Here is a 19,221-nt window from a genome sequence, read left to right as displayed (position 1 = left end):
CATTATGTGCTGCGCGGAATCATTTTTTTTTCGCCCAGTCTTGCTTGAAAATACTGATAGCGTATTTGCACTTGAACTTCATTTTTGTTTTCTTATATATTATTTTACTTGATACTGAATGACCATGTTTTTTAAAATTTATTTTGATTCGTTTTTCGTTTGCTTGTTTTTAATACCTCACGCTTAATTGTGGCGCATCATGTCTTACAACATTTCCTTAATTTCCACATGTAAAATAACGAAATACTTATTAGCGTAGAAAATATCTTTCTACGTTAATAAGTATATTTAGTAATTTTCATCATTTATAGCGCCTTAGTTCATGCACTGCAAGTGAAGTGGAAACGTGTTTTCGACTGATACCACAGCTAAATCTATATATCGCGAATTAAAAAAAATGATTCTCAGTGTTTGAAATTCAGTCGGCCGGATCGTAAATCATCTTGAAAAGAAAAATGAGGAAGGAGCAAAAAGAAAAAAGTAAAACATCCATACGAGCCTGCCAGGATTCGAACCTGGAATCTTCTGATCCGTAGTCAGACGCGTTATCCGTTGCGCCACAGGCCCCGAACAGAAGCAAAGTGGTAAGCGGCGCTGTCAGCAGTTCTATTAACGGACACTGTTTTCGCAAGTGATCCATCGCGTTGAGGAGGAGGAGGAGGAGGCACGAAGTTTTATTGTGCGAAACGGCGAGGATCTGTTAGTTCTTCGCTCTCCCAGTCTAGAAAGTCGTTGGCTGCTGCAGGTGACCAGTCCAGAAGACTTCGCTAATCCTCGTTTTCTTGATAGCTTGTGGCGATTCTGACGCTTCACCTTGAGTGCTTTTCTCGCGGTGTGGGCACACCAACACCACGTGTTGGAGGGTGTCCGGTGCATCACAGAATCGGCATAAGTATAAGAATTGCATGTACGGGCTGAATCCGGTGCATGGTAATTCCATGGACATATGTATCCGTTTGTAGTCCGTGGAGGGTGGTGGTTTCTTCCTTGCCTAATTCTGGATGTTGTAGTAGATATTGTTTTCTTTCGAATGGGTAGTGTCGCAATATTGCGGCGTACTTTATGGGAATGTCCTCCGCCCTCGTCGCTTCCCGGATCCCATGCGGCAGGAAATCACGGCTGCAAGCTTATGCGGTCGGGCGACGGTGATAACCTTTTCTTGGCGTTGTGTCCAATGCGACCGGCCTTTCTCCAGCTAGTGTAGCCAATCGGAATCCATTGAAAGTGATATGCCCGAAAGTAGTGGATCCTGCAGAATGCAGCCCCAGTGTGAATGCAGGCATTGTGTACTCGAGTATGAAGGAGGCATTGTGGTTAGTCCAAAAGGCTCAACTTACCATCACGACACGCCGCGGCGGCCGCATTCTGATGCGGGCGGAATGCAGGCACGCTCGTGTGCTTAGATTTAAATGCATCTTCACGAACCGCACGTGGTCTAAATTATTCCGGAGTGCCCCACAAGGGCGCGCCTCACAATCATGTGGTGGTGGTATTGGCACACAGAACCACAAAATGTAATTACATTATTTACTTTCATTCTCTCGATGTCCAATATAAGAGTTTTGAAGCACATAAACACCCGGCCCTTCCCGCAGCCAAGGCCTCTTACTCTAAAAAAAAAAAGAAATTGTTCCCCTGCCTATTTGAGGCTGACATGTCTTCGTTTGCGCCCGTTTCATTCCGTCATAGATGAAGCTCCGTGCAGGAATTCGAACAGCTAGCTCTTCACGAACACTGACAGCGCCATTTTCTGCATTAAGGGAGCTCACAGACTCTAATGTTCGTGCTCTCCTTAGTGGGCTATCTGCAAATTTATCTATTCATAGCGAATTGAATGGATGAAACCGTGGTCAAATGCAAAGAAAAAAGACGCGAAAGTCGTCGCAGGTCGCCGCGCACAGCAGAACGGACGCCCATGTTCGAGGGCGGCTGATATCAGGCATAACCGTGCAGGAAACTGAGGCGACCGAATGACCGACGCCTCCGTCACGCATGTGGGACCCGGTGTTTCCCGATCATACGCGTCCAGGTCATTTTGGCAACAACGACCCACCTGCTGTCTTCGCCCGCTTCACCACGCTAGGGGCTCCGTGTGCGCGCCTTCGAAGGGGCCCGAATGGAACTGTACAGCTTGCCGCAGCGTAGAAAGTTGTTCGGCTCCTTGCGCGGTGATCCCTTTCTGAGCCGCAGTGGGGTCTGACGTGCGGGGAAGGCATAGGAGTATAGTTACGCCTCTTTCGCCGGCGTTGATCGAAGCAGGACAGGGACTCATTCTGGCTGCGACAACCAGTTTTGCGCGCGTATTGGCGGTTCGCTGACCTCGCATAAAACAAGCGCCGCCAAAACGGTTATATGCACGTCGATCGAGGACATTTGGACCGGACCGCGTTGCGTTGTGTAGGTGGCTGCACTTCCATAGGGAGTCTGCTTACGCAGGGATTGCCGGTCGGCAGGCATTGTAAAGATTGCGCCTCTCCCTCCTCTTTCTCAGGCGTTCCTCATGGCGCCAGTGTTAAAGAAATGGCACTCTAAAGGGAGCAATGTAGTTTGCGGACGAGAGTTTCTTGGTTGGAAAAGTGCCTTGCACGGCAGCCAACTTTGATTTCGGAAACGATTTAATGCACCCTTTTCTGCCAATGGAAAAATAAGTGGCGTCTTCTTAAATCGCACGCAGCATAAAAAAAAGAAAAAAAAAACTGGCAGTATCGCCCGAATGCGAAGGATTCACATTGACGTTCAGCAACGCGCTCGAGCTCCACGCACGGGGTTCTAACTATACGCAGAGGTGACATGGGACCGGGCAGCACGCGAGGCAATGGCTACTCCAACTGCACGCGAGATGCGGTGGGGAACGCCAACAACGGCCTGGCCGGCGTCCCAACAAATGCTTAATGTCCCGTGTCCACCCCTCCCCTCCTCTCGGCAGCTTCACTGTAGAACTGTGGCACCCATTCGACCAGCGCCGGAGGTGATTTTATTACCAGTAGGGCCTTGTGCAGGCAAATTCGGACTTTCTGTTTTTTTCTTATCAATGATTTAATCAAGATTAATTGGTTGATATGACATGAGCAACAACAGGAAAGATATTGTCCTGCTGCATGCCTTTCCGCGAAGCACTACACATGACGCTCACCACCCTCGTTCGACTAAGATTTTTGGCACAGCATGCTGTTTCATGAGGCACCTGAGCGTGAAGCTACCTGCTCGTGAATTGGTGAATATTTCTATACGTCCTTCTATTTCCTGACCTGTTTCACTGCCGGATCCTGCAGTGATTCATCGCTTCACTCATATATATATATATATATATATATATATATATATATATATATATATAAGGGTGTATATATATATACACCCTTATATATATATATATATATATATATATATAAGGGTGTGCCAGCTCACTTGGACCAAGATTTTAAATATACCCAAGAGTTCTAGAGAAATCGTACCAACTGCATAGTAGCCGTGGTCGTATGTACTTACGGTCAGTGTATCCTTCACGCCGAAGTATCACTTAATCAATCACTTTTAATTAGTGAACCTTATAATTATTGTTTGAATCGCAAAAATATCAATTACAAAGTTGTTGGGCATCTCAAATAACCTCCGAATCAAGCATTTGTTTAGTGCTCAGCTTTGCCCCGTTAGCTTTTCCGAGAAAAAACAAAAGCGCGCGAAACATTCAAAATACGAAAACATAGCTCGTGCGGCGCTACTCAAGCGCTCCCAAGCGAATAGCCACGGATACACGGCTTTACTAGCGGCGGCAGCTCGATACAGGGCTTCACGCTGTGTGATGGTCGCGGTATCAAGAGAACACGCCACTATCGCATTGATAAGAGCTGCGGAGCCTTGTACGATGCGGCTATAAGAGAATGCAGCTGTGTTTCAATGGTTGCTTGTAGGCGCTTGAGTAGCCGCCTGCGAGTGCGCGTCTATTTCGTATTTAGCGCATTTCCCGGGCTTTTGTTTTTTCTTGGGAAAAAACAACCAGGACCGCTTCAGCACGAAATAAAGGCTGACTCGGAGGTTACTTAAGGTGCCCTACAACTTTGTAATTGATATGTTTGCGATTCAAGCAATAATTAAAGAGTTCTCAAATTAAAAGTAATTAATTAAATAATACTTTGTGATGAAGAAAATGCTGGCCGTAAGTACATACGACTACGGCTACAATGCCGTCGGTAAGATTTCCCTAGAGCTCTTGGGTATTTTTAAAATCTTGGTCCAAGTTAGCGGGGACACCCTGTATATAATGCAAATAATGCGTATGGAACGCAGTTCGTTCAACCAGGGGTCATGGAGGTCACAGTACAGGTGTCCAATAACCAGGTGGGAGCATATTGACCGTCTTCGTTGTCGCAAAAAAGTTGCAGACATTCAAACAAAGAACAAAAGAAACACTCTCCTGGCAGCTACGACCGCTCGCATACTCCTTGTTAACATGTGACCCGTCTCCCCTACATTCCATTGGCTACGTCATTCTGCCCTCGTGGACACGACTGAATGTGAGACCGAGTGTGAATGTTCCCGTGTGGGTTATTCACAAACTGGCTACCTGTTTCTTTTTTATAATAGCACTGTATGGGGGCGCGCAAGTTAGCCTTCACGGTTGTTTTCCTCGACTTTGACGTGAGTCAATACACGTGTTGGTATTCACGACGCCACTAAATGTACGCGTACTTGCGGCCAAAGGCTACGTACTTTTTTTTTCATAATGCCACTGTGTGTACGAAGAAATTTGTATTCACATTTTTGTTTTTTCTCTCGCATCTTCTTTATTTTTTTTACGGAGAAAAATGAATAAATTGAGCTCTGTGTGTTTGAAATCACACTCTTGATGAAGGCGGAACGACAGCTGAAACGTCAGTAAACTCCCGTTATTTTTCTACGTGCTTCTGTTCTTCGAACTATTTCTGTGACGGATCCTATCGTTTTGCACTTCACTGCTTATATATATATATATATATATATATATATATATATATATATATATATATATATATATATATATATATATATATATATATATATATAGTGACCGTGTGTGAGTGTGCGCACGCTATACTGGTCGCCGCCCTATGAGCCCCCCCCCCCCCCCCTTCCACTGAAAGGAGACTTCAAGCACTGGTAGCACCTCGACTGTACACGACATGAGGCTGACGGAAAATTGTCGGCGTTTGCCGGCGCCCACTGAAGTGATCAGATGGTCTGCGCTTGTCCTCTACTGTCCGTTCCTCTCGGGCACGATGGTGTGGTACGCGCAGCTGCTCAACAGACCCCGTAATGGATACATGAATGGATGTTATGAGCGTCCTTTTTGAAATGGGGCGGTGGGTTGCACCACCAAGCTCTTGCTCCTATACTGCCCTATGTTCTACCTAGGTTTAAAAAGAAAAAAAAGAAAAAAAAGACAGGATCAATTCTCATAACCAAATTTTGTGGCCCACTATTGCGAACTTTGTTTGTGACCCCCTATTGGGAACATTGTTTCTGTACGTCTCCGCTTTTTTTTTTTTGTCGTTTGCCTACTTCCACCAATCTTCCAATCACCTCTTACTAATCTCTATTGCGGACATATTTACTTTCCCTCAGCTCTCGCTGAACCCAAGGGCTCCAAGGAGGCCAGTGGTGCCTAAATCGACCGCTGGGCAGGTATCTTTACATTTTAATAAAACATGCTCCATCGTTTCCCTAGTTTTTCCGCAGCAAGCACATGCTTCTTTTTCTTATATTTCGCTTTGTAAGTGCGTGTTCTAAGGCACGTGTGCAGGTTGTGGCAGCTCCCCATGGCCTACCTGCACAGAAACGCTGCGGGTCTACATGCGAGCAATCGTCCGCGCAAAACAAAGGCGAGCATGTCGTTTTTTCATCGCGCGGTTAAGACTTTTCCGTCGTTGCTACTGCTGTCTTTTCATATGTTTGCTTACCCTGTAGTTCCGCACGCAGACACTACCGCGTGGCCTTTCGTCTGATGAGCTTCAGGCCGCGATTTCGATTGTCGGACGATACGGCATTATTCGGACAGCGGGGGAACTCGAAAACGCCCGTGTGCATTGATCTCCGTGCACCGTAGAAGCAAGCAGGCGTTCAGAAATACTCCGCACGGCTCGTATTTGCCTCATCGCCATGCTGTAGCTAGGAAAAAGCTCCAAGAACGGCCGTTATAGCTCCGACTGCCGAAGAACCCTGTCAAAAGTGTAACAAAAAAGCTTGGTTACCGTGAGATGTAACTGCAATACCTGAAAGGCACGGAATAAAGGCCCCGCAAGTTTAACGCGGGACAAACACGAAGAACACTATTTTTAACTGTAGGCCTCACCGTTCAGCTATGCTCAAAACACCCGAGGGAACGTGTTTATCGCTTCATCGCTGCTCACAATGTTGAAACAAGCAAATAAACAAAAGCACAGATACTCTTGTCTTCCCCTGCCGCCTGCTTTCTCGTAAAGTTCCGCAGCTTTTCAAGCCTTGTCTCATCTTCGGACACATGTGCTGATAGAGTAAGTGAGTGGAAACTTATAGAATCGCAAAAAAAAAAGTGTTACCATCCCGGCACTGCGAAAGTGGATGTATAGCGAAACTGTTGAAAAACACCACTACAACTGCTGGGGGGTATACGCAATGCTTTATTGCTTTAGAATAGTGGTAGTAATTGTAATTTAGAGTAATCGTAGTTAGGGGGGTAGTGATAATTTTGACAGCAAGCCGCCACCCATAGCGGGGCTGCAACAGCATTGACATTAGTTGCTAGGATAGTTCTTTTATATACGAAAGGTTAGCGACGTCACTCCCCATGTCGCAAGCTGCCATCGGCGCGGAAGCTTGCGCAACAGTAATCTTTACCGAGAAACTGTGCGGGAATGCTACGTGCTTCGCGTTATTATTACGAACACCTTATCATCAATCATGAGATTTTCTTCCTTGTTTTGTGCTTGTTCTTTATTGAAACGTATGCTGTTCTGTATGTTGTATGCGTGATTCGAAATAATGTGTGCACTGTTCGGCTCACTTTGCTGAGTGCTTGAAGCCTCTGCCTTACGTGGGTATGAGCCACTGCTCATACCCCTGCACTGCCGCCTGGATCGGCCCACATTTTTGCTAACGGGCGCCGACAGGAAAAATGCCGACCACCGAAAGGCTAACAGCTTCGCTGTAATAACAGCTTCGCTCTGAAGTAGGTTGATCAGCATCATCAGCTGTTTTCATATTTAGACAGGACCCCCATCTAGAAGGATCTAAACATGTGATTTTGTGTTCAAGGCGTTATCCCCCCCCAACGCCAATTATAGAGTTTTATAATAGGGGCCCCAAACGTTTTGAGGCCCCAAAGGAATGGCGTTGAAGCTACTGCGCATGCGCGACACGCAAACTGCGCTTTGGTTTTGCGTCGGGAACGCTATTTCACCGATTTAGCGGGAGCCCTAATAGCGGCCCCAAAAGCTTTGCTTCAACAAACAAGGCGGCACCCATCGAAACGACGGCTCTAACTTAGCACCAAACTGGGCTCGATTCGTGCGAACGCGTGCTGTTCGTAAGCTAGGAAGTGACTACGATTGTCGCTTTCTCTCAACCTACGTGTGTAATGAAGATTGATTCATTAGACGCCGCTGATTCCGAATTCGATTGTCGATATTGCGGCTAATAGGCCTAACACGGAAACGCTTCGGCTGTGAAGGAAGCAGGCGAGGAGGGACGGCCGAATCCACTGGCGAAGCCAAACTTGAGGGCAAACGCAGCCGAGGCGTGCCCCTTAGCCGAAGACTACACATTTTCTCCGACGACCATTTTCGAAATGGCAACGACAAAGGCGGCAGCACCTACGGGAGCGCGATTTTCGTGGGGCGGCGACGTCCCTTTGTTGGGCGAGGTTGGCGCAGTGAACCCATTTGCCGATCCGGCAGGATGGGCAAGCTTATCTACAAGCATAAAAAGGGCAACAGGGAAGGACTTCAGCCAGCGTGTACTCCGTGACAGGCTGGGCCTGCTTCTCGCTCAGTACCGACGCAACGACCGAGCAAACACGAGGAAGTGCTATCCACCGTACAGTTATCGCCAGCGCCTACTTTTGTTTTTCTTTCTTGCGGTGGCTCGGTGTCTACTCGTTTCATTCATCTATAGCGCTCGCTTCGAAGGTCTGGAAGTGAAGAGCAATACTCGGAAAAAGATGGTCTCCTGCGGGAGATTTGCCAGCTGATGAGTTTGGGCATAAAATCAGGCTCACTGTTGCGCGAAAAGTGGCTTGTGCGCGTCCGCAGCCGCCTTCCATCTCGGCTGCGGAGCGTAGTCTCGCCTCAGTCGCGAGAGGTGCTGCCACGGTATCGCACGCGAGGTGTACCGAGCAGCGGTCACCGTTTCAGAGGAGGCCGGCCTCACATGTAAGGTTTTAGTGTCTGCAAGACAGCACCATGCGCTTCATGAACCCCGCGTTCAGCACGTGGTTTGCGAACGTTTAACGTACTTTTTCGTTCAAGGAGAAATGCATAAGCCCTGCATTTATAGGTTCGTGCCACGATACAGCCATGATGGATTGCTATTTGCAACACAGTCACAGCTACACATGTATACGGAGCAGCGATTCAATGTGGTAAACATGTTCGAAGTTAGAACATCATATTAGGGTATTGTAATTCTATATTTAAGGCATGTCAGCGTTACAAAATACATCATTCTGTGTCTGTCATACAATGTTCCGCACTAGGGCTTCCCAAAACACTAGATGCATTTTAGTTGCTATCTCTACAGTGAAAGACACCTAGTAATGTTTTTAACATGAGAACAATAATGTAATGCCTCCGGGCCTTTAAGGTGAAAATAAATGAAATCAAATTTCAAGTTCACAAACATCTATTTCAACTAAGGTAATATGGATTAGTGAGAAAGTGCAGCATCACAACTTATGCAAACATATGGGACAAAGAACGTATGTCCATGCAACAACGTAACTATGATGTAGACGCAATATTCTACTCAATATGCTCCCTTTAACATCACAATTACTGGCTGTACATTAAAAGATATTTCACTTCAAATTTCAAATGGTGCACTACTCCAAGCAGATACATGCTTTTTGTGAACACATTTTGTGAAACGACACATGCATGAAGACACATGAAGTATGTTTAAAGCACTACAGTATACCGACAAAACTGGGTTGTAAGGTGCCTTCACGGGCCTGCATTATGCAGCAGGAAGAAGCAGATGCGGTGGTATGACTTTCATATTTCTTCTTTTGACCGCCTTTTAGCAGCGAAAAGAAGTAATGCCAGCCAGAATATAATCTTACAGAATTCGTTTGTTTGTGTCAGCATCAGCACAGTTGCTGCAAATGTACGAAGGTGTACACCCCAGGTGATGAAGCTGCACTAGACTTCGATGCGCCCACCCGCAGCAACTCTCCTAAGCATCCAAGCGCACAGCCTGACCCTGAACGTCGCTGCGGGGAAGGCAAGCCAAGTATACGCTGTGTGTAGTTGGGCCACATGTAAAATACAAATATTGTGTGGAGTAGTTTGTCATTGCCTATTTACAAGCCGCATTTTAACTGTACCTGTCTCATTTGATCTTTATTTACAGGTGTGAAAAGAGCTACGGAAGGGGGGCAACCTGGCTTTCTTTGAAAGAAGGCTACAATACGAGAAATCAGCGAGAGCCACGGAGTGCTTCATGGAGGAGCGAAAGATTGCCCTCGCAGAACAGCGCCTCAGTCTGGAAAAGGACCAACTGGAGTAAAGAAGGCGGGAATGGGAGGGGCAGCAGCGAATGCTCGACGGAGACCGGCAGCTGCGGACTGAAGAACTTGCAAGACAGTAGAAGCAGCATGAAACAGAAATGCACGAGCGCAGGGCAGAACGGGAGGCATCCCTTGGAACCCAGAGGGCTCTTCTTGAGGACATACGCAAGCTTTTGCAGAGTAAAAAACAGGCATCCTTGAAGCTCACTACGATACATTTATTTCTTAAAAAAGAAAGTTACGAAGTCATTATCCTTGCAACACCACGCCTAAATGCTTGAATTACTTCGGGAGGCATTCCTTGCAACACAGAGGGCTCTTCTTGAAGTTATACACAAGCTTTCGCAAAATCAAAAGTAAACATCCTTGAAGCTTACTACGATGCATTTAGTTCTTCACAAGGGAAGATACGAGGTCATTGTCCTTGTAACATCATGCCTATATGCTTGAAAATAAAGCTAGTTCGCAAGAACGTGCGTTACAGCTACAGCTCTGATGCTGGTGGTCTACAACTGATCCAGTACTGCATATAAGATAAATAAAGCTTGCTTTAACAGGTCACACAAACCGTGGCATCTGCAAATATCAGACTGTTCAGTGGTTCAAATTGAGCCAATATTTGCTTGACAATTGTAAAGTGCTTTCCAAAATGCTCTTACGGGCTACGCATATGTAAGTTCCAAAGACACATATACGTGAGATCCCCGATCCGAAGATTGAGGATCTCATGCAGTGACAGGAACCAGATATTCTGGCAGAGATGGCAGCTTTGAGTCAGAAAATATCGAAACTTAACTGCCATACAAACTTGTATGGCAGTTTGTGAGGATTGTGCCTAGTTTGTACATCTTCGGTACATTTTGTGAAGAATCTTTTGATTTTTTTAAAGTAAAAAAAACGCAAACAGTCCAACAGCCTTGCCGAACCCCCATTCTACGGCCTGGCGGACTGCACTCATGGCGGAATTAAGCCTTTGCTTTGTCTCTCTCTGAGAAGAGCCGGCATATGGGCTCATCAGCAGTGGACGCAGTGGGTATGCAGGGTTGCCGTAGAGCCCTGCACCAAGTGCTCAAGCCTGCTGTAAAGGTCGCTGTGTCCCAGGATACTTACAACATAAGCAACTCTTTTCAGCACTCGGTAGGCACCCAAGAAATATTTTCACAAAGAGGACTAAGAGCGAAATTTCATTGCTGAAGTGCCTCAAGTAGAATATTACTTATAAAACCAAATGGTCCATAGAATGGTTCTTTTTCAATCTTTCTGCCGATCTTTTTGACTTATACGGCCGGGGTGTGCGCTGTCGATGTCCAAAGAAAGTGTCTTCCAGATCACTCCAGCTGAGATCTAGATAAAGTAGGTGCTCAAAAAGAACACCTACGCGCGATTGACTCACTTTCGGTGTGAATGGTGAAGGCAAACTCTGAACTTTACGTCAAAAACACGTCAGGAAGCACGACTGGCACTCTGAGCACGGGCGCGAGTATGAGCTTGTGGATTAACTTGGCTGGTGAAGGCACGTAAGGTTGGTTACTTAAAACTAAACACAACAAATTTGTTGAGGACAATAGAATAACCTCTAAATTGCAAATAAACGCGAGAACAGGAAAATCAAAATTGGTTTTCTTATCTTTAAATGGTATATTTCATTTTAACATTTATAATAACTTTTCTTTCACACCGTAGTGGGTCTACAAGCGCAAGACGCCATTCGCAATTGCAAAGACCTATTCTAAAGGTCTTCACTCCGGTGTTCTCCAACGCTAACGCCGGTAAAGCTCGTTGGGGAGCCCCTATTTTGGAGCCCCTATTCTAAACCTCTCTATTATCTGACAAACCGAGCTGTTATGAAAACAGTAAAGGCTTTATGAAAGCACTAAGTGTTCTCATCGGGGTTATATTAGCGTTATTGAATACACTGTTAATCACCGGTGAAACACAAAGTTTGCCTAAAATAGAAAATAGGGTTTAATGTCCTAAGCGAAGGCCTTAACACTTCGAACGTTAAAACAGTTTGTCTGGCCATTTTGGATCGAGATCAGTGTGTAGTAGAGCATCTTAGTATCAAACACCAACGTCGCCTTGAAATCAACCTTTTTAGCAACCACACGGAATTAATAGATGAAAAAACATCGAGGTGGAAGCCGCAAGGTTAAAAACCGCGGGTGGAAAGAGGGGGGGGGGCGAGGCTTCTGTAGGAGCACAATACATAAATAAAATGTAGAGCTAATAAAGCCTTGAAACGATACGTTAACGCTTGCAGAAATACTTTGAGTAATTTGGCTAACAAGCATAACAATTCGAAAAAAGAAATTTCGCAGCGCTTACTTTATTCAGGAGAAGAGTCGCCAAAACTTCACTAAGCTTATAGACACAGAGGAACTGGCAAGGAGGATGAGGACGAATATTAGGCGCTCCTGTATCCCTACTTATCTGCGAGCTCAATCTCGAACTTAATATTTACATCTTGAAGAAAACCATTTTTCAGGGAATGAAATTCTTACCGCAATGCGAGGTCAAAATGTGCCAACGTGTCCTTATCGTGCTTACCGCAACAAGGCTCGCGAAAGGAAGACGATCAAAGGCTTCTCAGTTGTATCCTATCCAACACCCTCACGCACCAAATAGGCGGCAAACACTGCGAGACCACCAACATCCCTGTAAAACTGAATTTGCATTGCGAGATCAGAATTAATAGTGCTGCCGTGCTTGCAGACGACCGTAAAGCACGTATCCCTCATGTACAGCACCGTTTTAAGAGCAAACTTTCTCCGTTCTCCCTGCCACAGAACAGTTGCGTCACCATTCCCGAGGGCAGGACATAACCGTAGCTCCCAAATGCTTCAGTCCGCCTGTGTGTCGTCAACAGCGCACTAATTGAATGCGAACAGCCAACGTTCAGTGGGGCTCGCGAAACGCGCAACGACACAGCGGTCCCCAGGCTGCGGGGAAGTTTGCCGCAAGTGTTCTTGAGCACTGGGTGACAGGATGGCGAAGTGTTCCCATTTTCTAAGTATCAACGCCTTCTCTCCGGGCGCAGCGGCAGCAGCGACGACATGCTAGTGTCCTCTGCCGGATTATGCCGGCGGACGACACATAAGGCAGCTGGTTCGACACCCTCGAAGAAATCATGGCCGTGATTTGAGCCAAGCGTCTACCTTTAAATGTTCCTCGGGTGCTCCAAGCTCACTAATGGTCTCGGCGAACCTGGCTTGCTGGTTTCTGATTTGCTCTGTAAGCTCATTCAACTGACCCTGAATCGCAGGCAGCAGTTGATTGTGGTTCAGTTCTCCCAACAGCACCTTCAGGCCTTCCATAGCTGCACTGACCTGTCTTCGAGGAGCAGTCCTGTATATTCTGGAGACGGGTACTCCGTTACGCGGAAGAAGCACTGGCGCTGTATCCGGTCGCGTAGGCCAGTTCAGTCTGGTCCGTTCGCCTGCCAGAGCTTGCACAATTCATTGCACCTTCTTTCATTGTGGCTTTAAGTCTCTACCGCACACATATTAAAGGAATGAGCTGGGTGCATACACGCTCTGCATGTGCTTGCGAGGGTATGACTTGCTACGGAGATTTCTTGCATGGCAGAGCTGATTCTTCGAAAAATCTTCCCAGCTCACTTCAAAGGCAGACGAACGGAGATGGATGGACTAGCCGCTTACTAGCTGTTTCATTACTAACGAAAGATACACAGGGAAAACTGCAGTTTTGCCTGGCGTCAAGCGCATCATGGTACTCGAGGTGAATGTGACGTGGTGTCCACCCTACTGCATGCACGGAGGTCAAGTTGGTAAAAGCTGTTGCCTCGCCTTTATCTATTATGCTGTGATGTGGTGCTCTCATACTGCGACACTTAGATGAACCTTATTCTCTTTCATTACATTGGATTAACAGTTCAGTCTTGCTTCTTGGAGCCCGTCTGCGCAGAGTGTTCGTTATACTAATTTAGGTCTATAACCTTGTTTAGTAATTCAATTGCATAGGTGCTCACCAGCACCAAGTGTACTGGTGAGCACCGGCACATATTGCGTAGTATATACCAATCATTGCATTCTCCGAACGGTTCACATGGCCAGCGAGAAAGAATGTCCAGCTACAAAAGCAAATGCTGCTGTCATCGAGAGTATTCGCTGGTAGGGCATCGTCTTGGGCATCCATAATCCGGCATCGTGTGTTTGCTCGCAAACCGAGCTGCCAGTGCATTCGGACAGTCCCCTCAACTATGCCGCGAGAAAATTGAGAACTTGCAAAAGCAATAAGTGAAACAATTTGTCATTATTCAATACACCATAGCGGCCCCTTCAGGACATCAAAGGGGAAATGGGGACATCATACGTCATGCATGCGGGGTTTGGGGTTCGCCGAGGACTGCAGGTGCCGGGGATGTTAGAGGAAAGGCGGTCCGCTGTCGTGGACAGACAATTTTGCATGCGAACACCATCTGACACGCTCCAGCCTCTGCGGCCCATAATTCACGGACCTCCCATCTTCCAACTTCGATCCCCCCGCGGCCCCTTGGCTGCCCTGGAGATACTGCGGCGTCCGCTTTGTTATCTCAGGCACCCTCCTGAGCATGGAGCAAGGAAAATATTGGACGGAGCATTACGTCACGCAGCCAGCCTTGGCAATCGAACGCTCCGTGAAGCCACAGTGGTGGTCCAACACTTGAGCTCTTGCGCCGAGATCACGGAGCAAGAGTTGAGATTTTCTGAGACGTTTGGTTACCAGTAGCAATGCCAGTAGTTTTTATTTGGAGCGCGCTTGTTCAGCTGCCTTGCCGTGGCTCTGCCTGTCAACCGGGAACACTAAAATCAACCGCGCACTTTGACGTGCACTCACGTGTTGTGAGTGAGTGAGTGAGTGAAGAAACCTTTATTGCACGTCCGGCGAGGACGCGAACTCGTCGCACACCCGGCTAGTCCCACGTCGGGACCGGCAGGTCTAGCCCACCGGCCCGGTCGCGGGCGCGCCGGACAGCCAGGATTTGCTTTTCTAGAGCGGGGCTACGCAGAAGCGAGTCCCACTCCTCCTTGATGAACTTGGGGTATGTCGACCCGCACTCCCACAGTATGTGCGCTAGAGTGGAGGTCTGCCCGCAGGAGGGGCAGGCGTCGTCGCGATACACGTCCGGGTAAGCCTCATGGAGAACGGACAGACACGGATACGTACTGGTCGGCAGAAGCCTAAGCGAAACGGCTTGCGCCCTATTCAACTTGGGGTGAGGGGTGGAAAGACCCTTCTAGACATGTACAAGAATTTAATAATCTCGTTGTGAGTAGCGGGAGCGCGCCTGTGGCCGTAGGGAGGAAGGGAGTAGGTGCTTCTTGCAGAGGAAGCGCGGTCGGTGAGGTCACGCGCAGCCTCGTGAGCAGAGTCATTGAGGTTCGGGGGAGCACCCTCGACCGACCCTACGTGAGCTGGACACCAGTGGATTGAATGATGCATGACAGCATATCGACTCGAGCTGCTAAGAAGACGAGCAGCTTGCTTGGCGATGCAACCCTTCTGAAAAGCCCTAACTGCCGTTTTGGAATCGCTATATATCTCGGAGCCACGACCGTCTAGCAGGGCGAGGGCCATGGCGGTTTGCCCGGCGACTCCGGGGTCTGAAGTGCGAATGGAGGCGCAATTGGAAATCGTGCCGCTGGAGTCGACCACAACGATGGCAAAGGTCTTCCCATCGCTGTACTCCGCGGCGTCGACGAAGCTTGCTCTAATGTCTCGTTGCTTGATCTGTTTGAGGATGGCAGCTGCTCTGGCCTTGCGTCTGCCTTCGTTATGGACGGGATGGACGTTTTGGAGCCCAGGAGCCACTTCGAACTTGTCTCGAATGCACCTAGGGATCGGGCTACTGACTATCGGGAATCGCGCAGGTTGGTAACCCAGCTCTTCGAGGATGTGTTTACCTGCCGCTGCGGTGCTCAGGCCAGTGAGGTGCGCGTGTTCTTGGGCTTCGGCAATCTCCTCGGCAGTGTTATGCACCCCCAGCTTGAGGAGATCCTCGGTATGGGTCCTGATGGGTAGCCCGCGAGCCCTCTTGACCACTTTGCGGATGAGAACTTTGAGCTTGTCTCGCTTCGTTCTGAGCCAGTTGTGCATAGAAATTGTGTACGTAAAGTGACATAGTACGAAGGCATTGATAAGCCTGAGGAGATTGTTTTACTTCATTCCTCAGTGCCGGTTTGCTATTCTGCGAACGAGGCGGCAAGCGTTGTTGGGCACGTGTTCGCCCACCACTGGCCCAGTAGATTTCGGCTTCAACCGCGTTGTGGTAGGCTCCCTCCTCTAGTTTCTTTTCTCCGTGCTCCTGAGGCGTGAATTCTTCCCAGTTAATGTGGCCTCCTGGAGTAGCAGTTGTCAAAAAATACAATCCTTTAATTCCCCATGACATGGGTGGCCAATGTTGCTAGATTACGGCGTGGCGAAATGTCTGACCGAGACGAAATGTCCACTATTGAATATTTTCGTTGGACATTCATGTCGCAAGTAGTCCGGGTGCAGTCGACATTATTGGGGGTGAGCTGCACTACTGGAAAACATGGCGCTGCCGTCGGCATGACGGAGTGTGAAGGATCACGAGGACACAGACGTCGCGTTGGCTGCTTGGGAAGCGCCGAAGCAAGCTGAAAACGAAAGTTTAACGTCCAACCTGTGCTGTGGGTCTGACTAAGTAGGGAGATTTTCCCACTTCGGCTGCCTGCTTGACAACACTTGAAAGCACTATAATAGATAGTGACTGCCTTTGAAGACGTCCAACATGGTAGGTTACTGCTCGGTGCCGCAGTGCCGGACGTACGCAATGGAGCCCGGTGCAGCCTTCACACGCACCCACAGGACAGGAAGCTGCGTGAAGCTTGGATGCGAAGCAGCCGTCGGCTACAACTCGGGTGTGTAGCAAGCACTTCTGCGAGGAAGATTATTGCTATGGCGTCGGGGCTGTAATGTTCGGTAACTAGCAGAAATTCCGCACTGGGACGCTCGCCCGCGCGCGCTGCCCAGCTAATGTCATGAAGTTCTGGTCTATGAACTTGTTGGTGCTAGATGCTGGCAAGTTTACTGGAATGGAAAGGAATGGTTAAGCACATTAGAAAAAGGCACGGCGCATGCTCATGGTTGTGTGCCATGGTTGTGTGTCATGGTTATGTATAATGAAGCAGGAAGTTGCTCGCTGAGAAGACCTATAAATATACAGCTTGATAAAGTTTCTTCTTGTTCTTCTTCTTCTGATGCACCTTGAGAATATTGAAACGTGCAAAAATTTAGGAGAAAGGAAAAAAAGATTGAATCGTCCCGACAGCATATAAAAAGTCGCCGTAGGCGTCGTAGTCCCTAGTTATAACGAAATTATTTTTGAACAGCTGTGATAGCGTCCACGCAACATTCGTTGTTTGTGTACGGTCAAATGCTCATATGCGGCGGCCTGACGCTCACGCCAGGGTGCGCAAACGTGCTCGGAGCGAAAGCGAAACTCTGTACGCGCACACGCATGCAGACACACAGTCGGTCGCTACGAACCCGTGCGATCACTGCATTGAGGCTTCGTTCTGTTATGCTCCATTTGGTTACACAGACAGCCCACTACAAGAACATATTTCACATAGTTTGCTCTCAGCCGATTGCCTGCTTTAGCGCAAAGAGCCGGTTCGGGGGACTCCATCATGGCGACCGCGCGCAGTGGGCATTCGCTGTACGTATTCGGTAAAGAGATAGCGTTTGTATACCATCCCGTGCTTTCTGTTAGCCCAAGGTTATCATTTTGACAGTAAAAGCTTCGCTCGTTTCGAGAATACTTGCAGAAATGTTCAGGAGGGCTGCCGCGTGGTGTTTTTATTGAGCACCGACAGCCAAGCTTATGAGGAGCGCGCCGCGTTTCATACTACGCAAGCGAGGCGCTTCCGACAGATGGCGACTCCCTAGGTCCTTCCCGCCAATACTGCTGTCAATATGACGACGTAATGCTGTCGTCGCCATTGCATCCTTGTCAGACAACCATGGTCGCGCCGTCACGGTCGTTCCATCGTCGTCATATAATCATCATTGAATCGGCGCCATGCGTGGGCTTTGTATGTTGCAGTACGAACGTTAAAGCGCCATGAAAGACCACCGCTTGTCTCAAACACCATTGAAAGCTACGCCTAAACATTTTTCTAGATCGTATAAGATTCGCACACGTCTTTTTAAATTTGTTACCTGGTTATTCGTGTATACAGAAGTGATCTAATCATGTTTTACCATGACTTCGCCGCTTATGAACTGAATGTATTGTCCACTACGTGCACCCTGTGGTAGTAAATGGCACCTGTTGGTGCCATTACTACCTTCGTTTACTAAGGCCTTTATGAGCTTTTACTACCACTGCCAGTTTTATGTATGCTTCTTTTTCCCAACAGGAAATATCCTCTGGATAGCCTCGCTGTATTTGCTTTAATGTTTTGCTTTCTCTATTAGGTGCTACTACAGCGTCGTTATTAATATCTCAGAGGAAAATTTTGACACCCTAGTACTATACATGCCTCCTTGTTAGTAATCGACCATACCTCGTTTCCAAGAGCCGAGAATATGCGCTCCTATCCTTTGCATCTGCATTGCACTCCTATCTGAACGCGGCGCCATGAGTGGGAAGCGTATCCGCGGCACTTTTCTCAACCGCAAAACGCCGTGGCCGGTAAGTCACCGCAGGCGGTAGGAACACACGTAGAAGAAAAGGTAGCGCCACTTACTAACCAAACGCTATAGTAACGGCTTGTCGCAAAAGGCACTAGTTTCTTTAGTAACCATAGGTAGTACGGCGCTGTTAGTAGCATTTATTATCCCAAAAATTTGGTGCATATACGATTAACACAGGTATTAAGATTTTAACAAGATCTCAGTAATTGTACGTAGGAATGGCACCGGTATGGCATTGTACCCAAATAAGCTAGTACTGGTCCCTGTTTGGGTTACATGTGGCTCTTACACAGCCCACAAATAAGTAGGTCGCTTCTGTCGTAAAAGCATAAACGCCTACAAGGAAAAATAAGAGAGAACCGCATTGCCACACTATTGAGTTATACACGGGGTGGTCGCATTTATGGTTTGACGGAATTTTTAAATGTCGTCGATGGCAGACAGCATAATTATTGTCCTTGAGTTGTACTATTTGAAGAGGCGGACATTATTAGCACGAAAAATCTAAACACGTTTTACCAACTAACAAAAATTAACTCATTTATAGGGGCCCTGAAACGATTTTGACGATATTGTACAAACGTGTCGAGTCGTTAGAGTAGGTCCTTATCATCATTAGTTGACGCATCTAAGTGCTCCGCCTAAGGCGTGAAATTTTATTTTATTATTATCATATCCAGGGCCCAATAGGGATTACAGAGGGGGTGGGTATATGTTTTACAAACAAAAAACATTCAAGCCTATAAGGACAAGGATAAAACAGACGGTAAGAGCAGCAAAGTAAAAATAAGAGAAAACCACAAAATTCCACTCATTTT

General features: G+C 47.5%; 1 non-coding gene across 1 annotated transcript; it reads right to left on the bottom strand.

Annotated features, from left to right (window-relative positions):
* Positions 1–494: 494 nt before the first annotated feature.
* On the bottom strand, positions 495–567 carry TRNAR-ACG (transfer RNA arginine (anticodon ACG)). Its single transcript has one exon. It is a non-coding gene; the product is annotated as a tRNA-Arg (tRNA).
* Between the last annotated feature and the right edge of the window lie 18,654 nt (positions 568–19,221).

This window comes from Dermacentor variabilis, unplaced genomic scaffold (assembly GCF_050947875.1).
Source record: "Dermacentor variabilis isolate Ectoservices unplaced genomic scaffold, ASM5094787v1 scaffold_20, whole genome shotgun sequence".
Taxonomy (NCBI): Eukaryota; Metazoa; Arthropoda; class Arachnida; order Ixodida; family Ixodidae; genus Dermacentor; species Dermacentor variabilis.
Note: the sequence above shows the minus strand (reverse complement) of the source record. Positions and strands in the feature narration are given on the sequence as shown.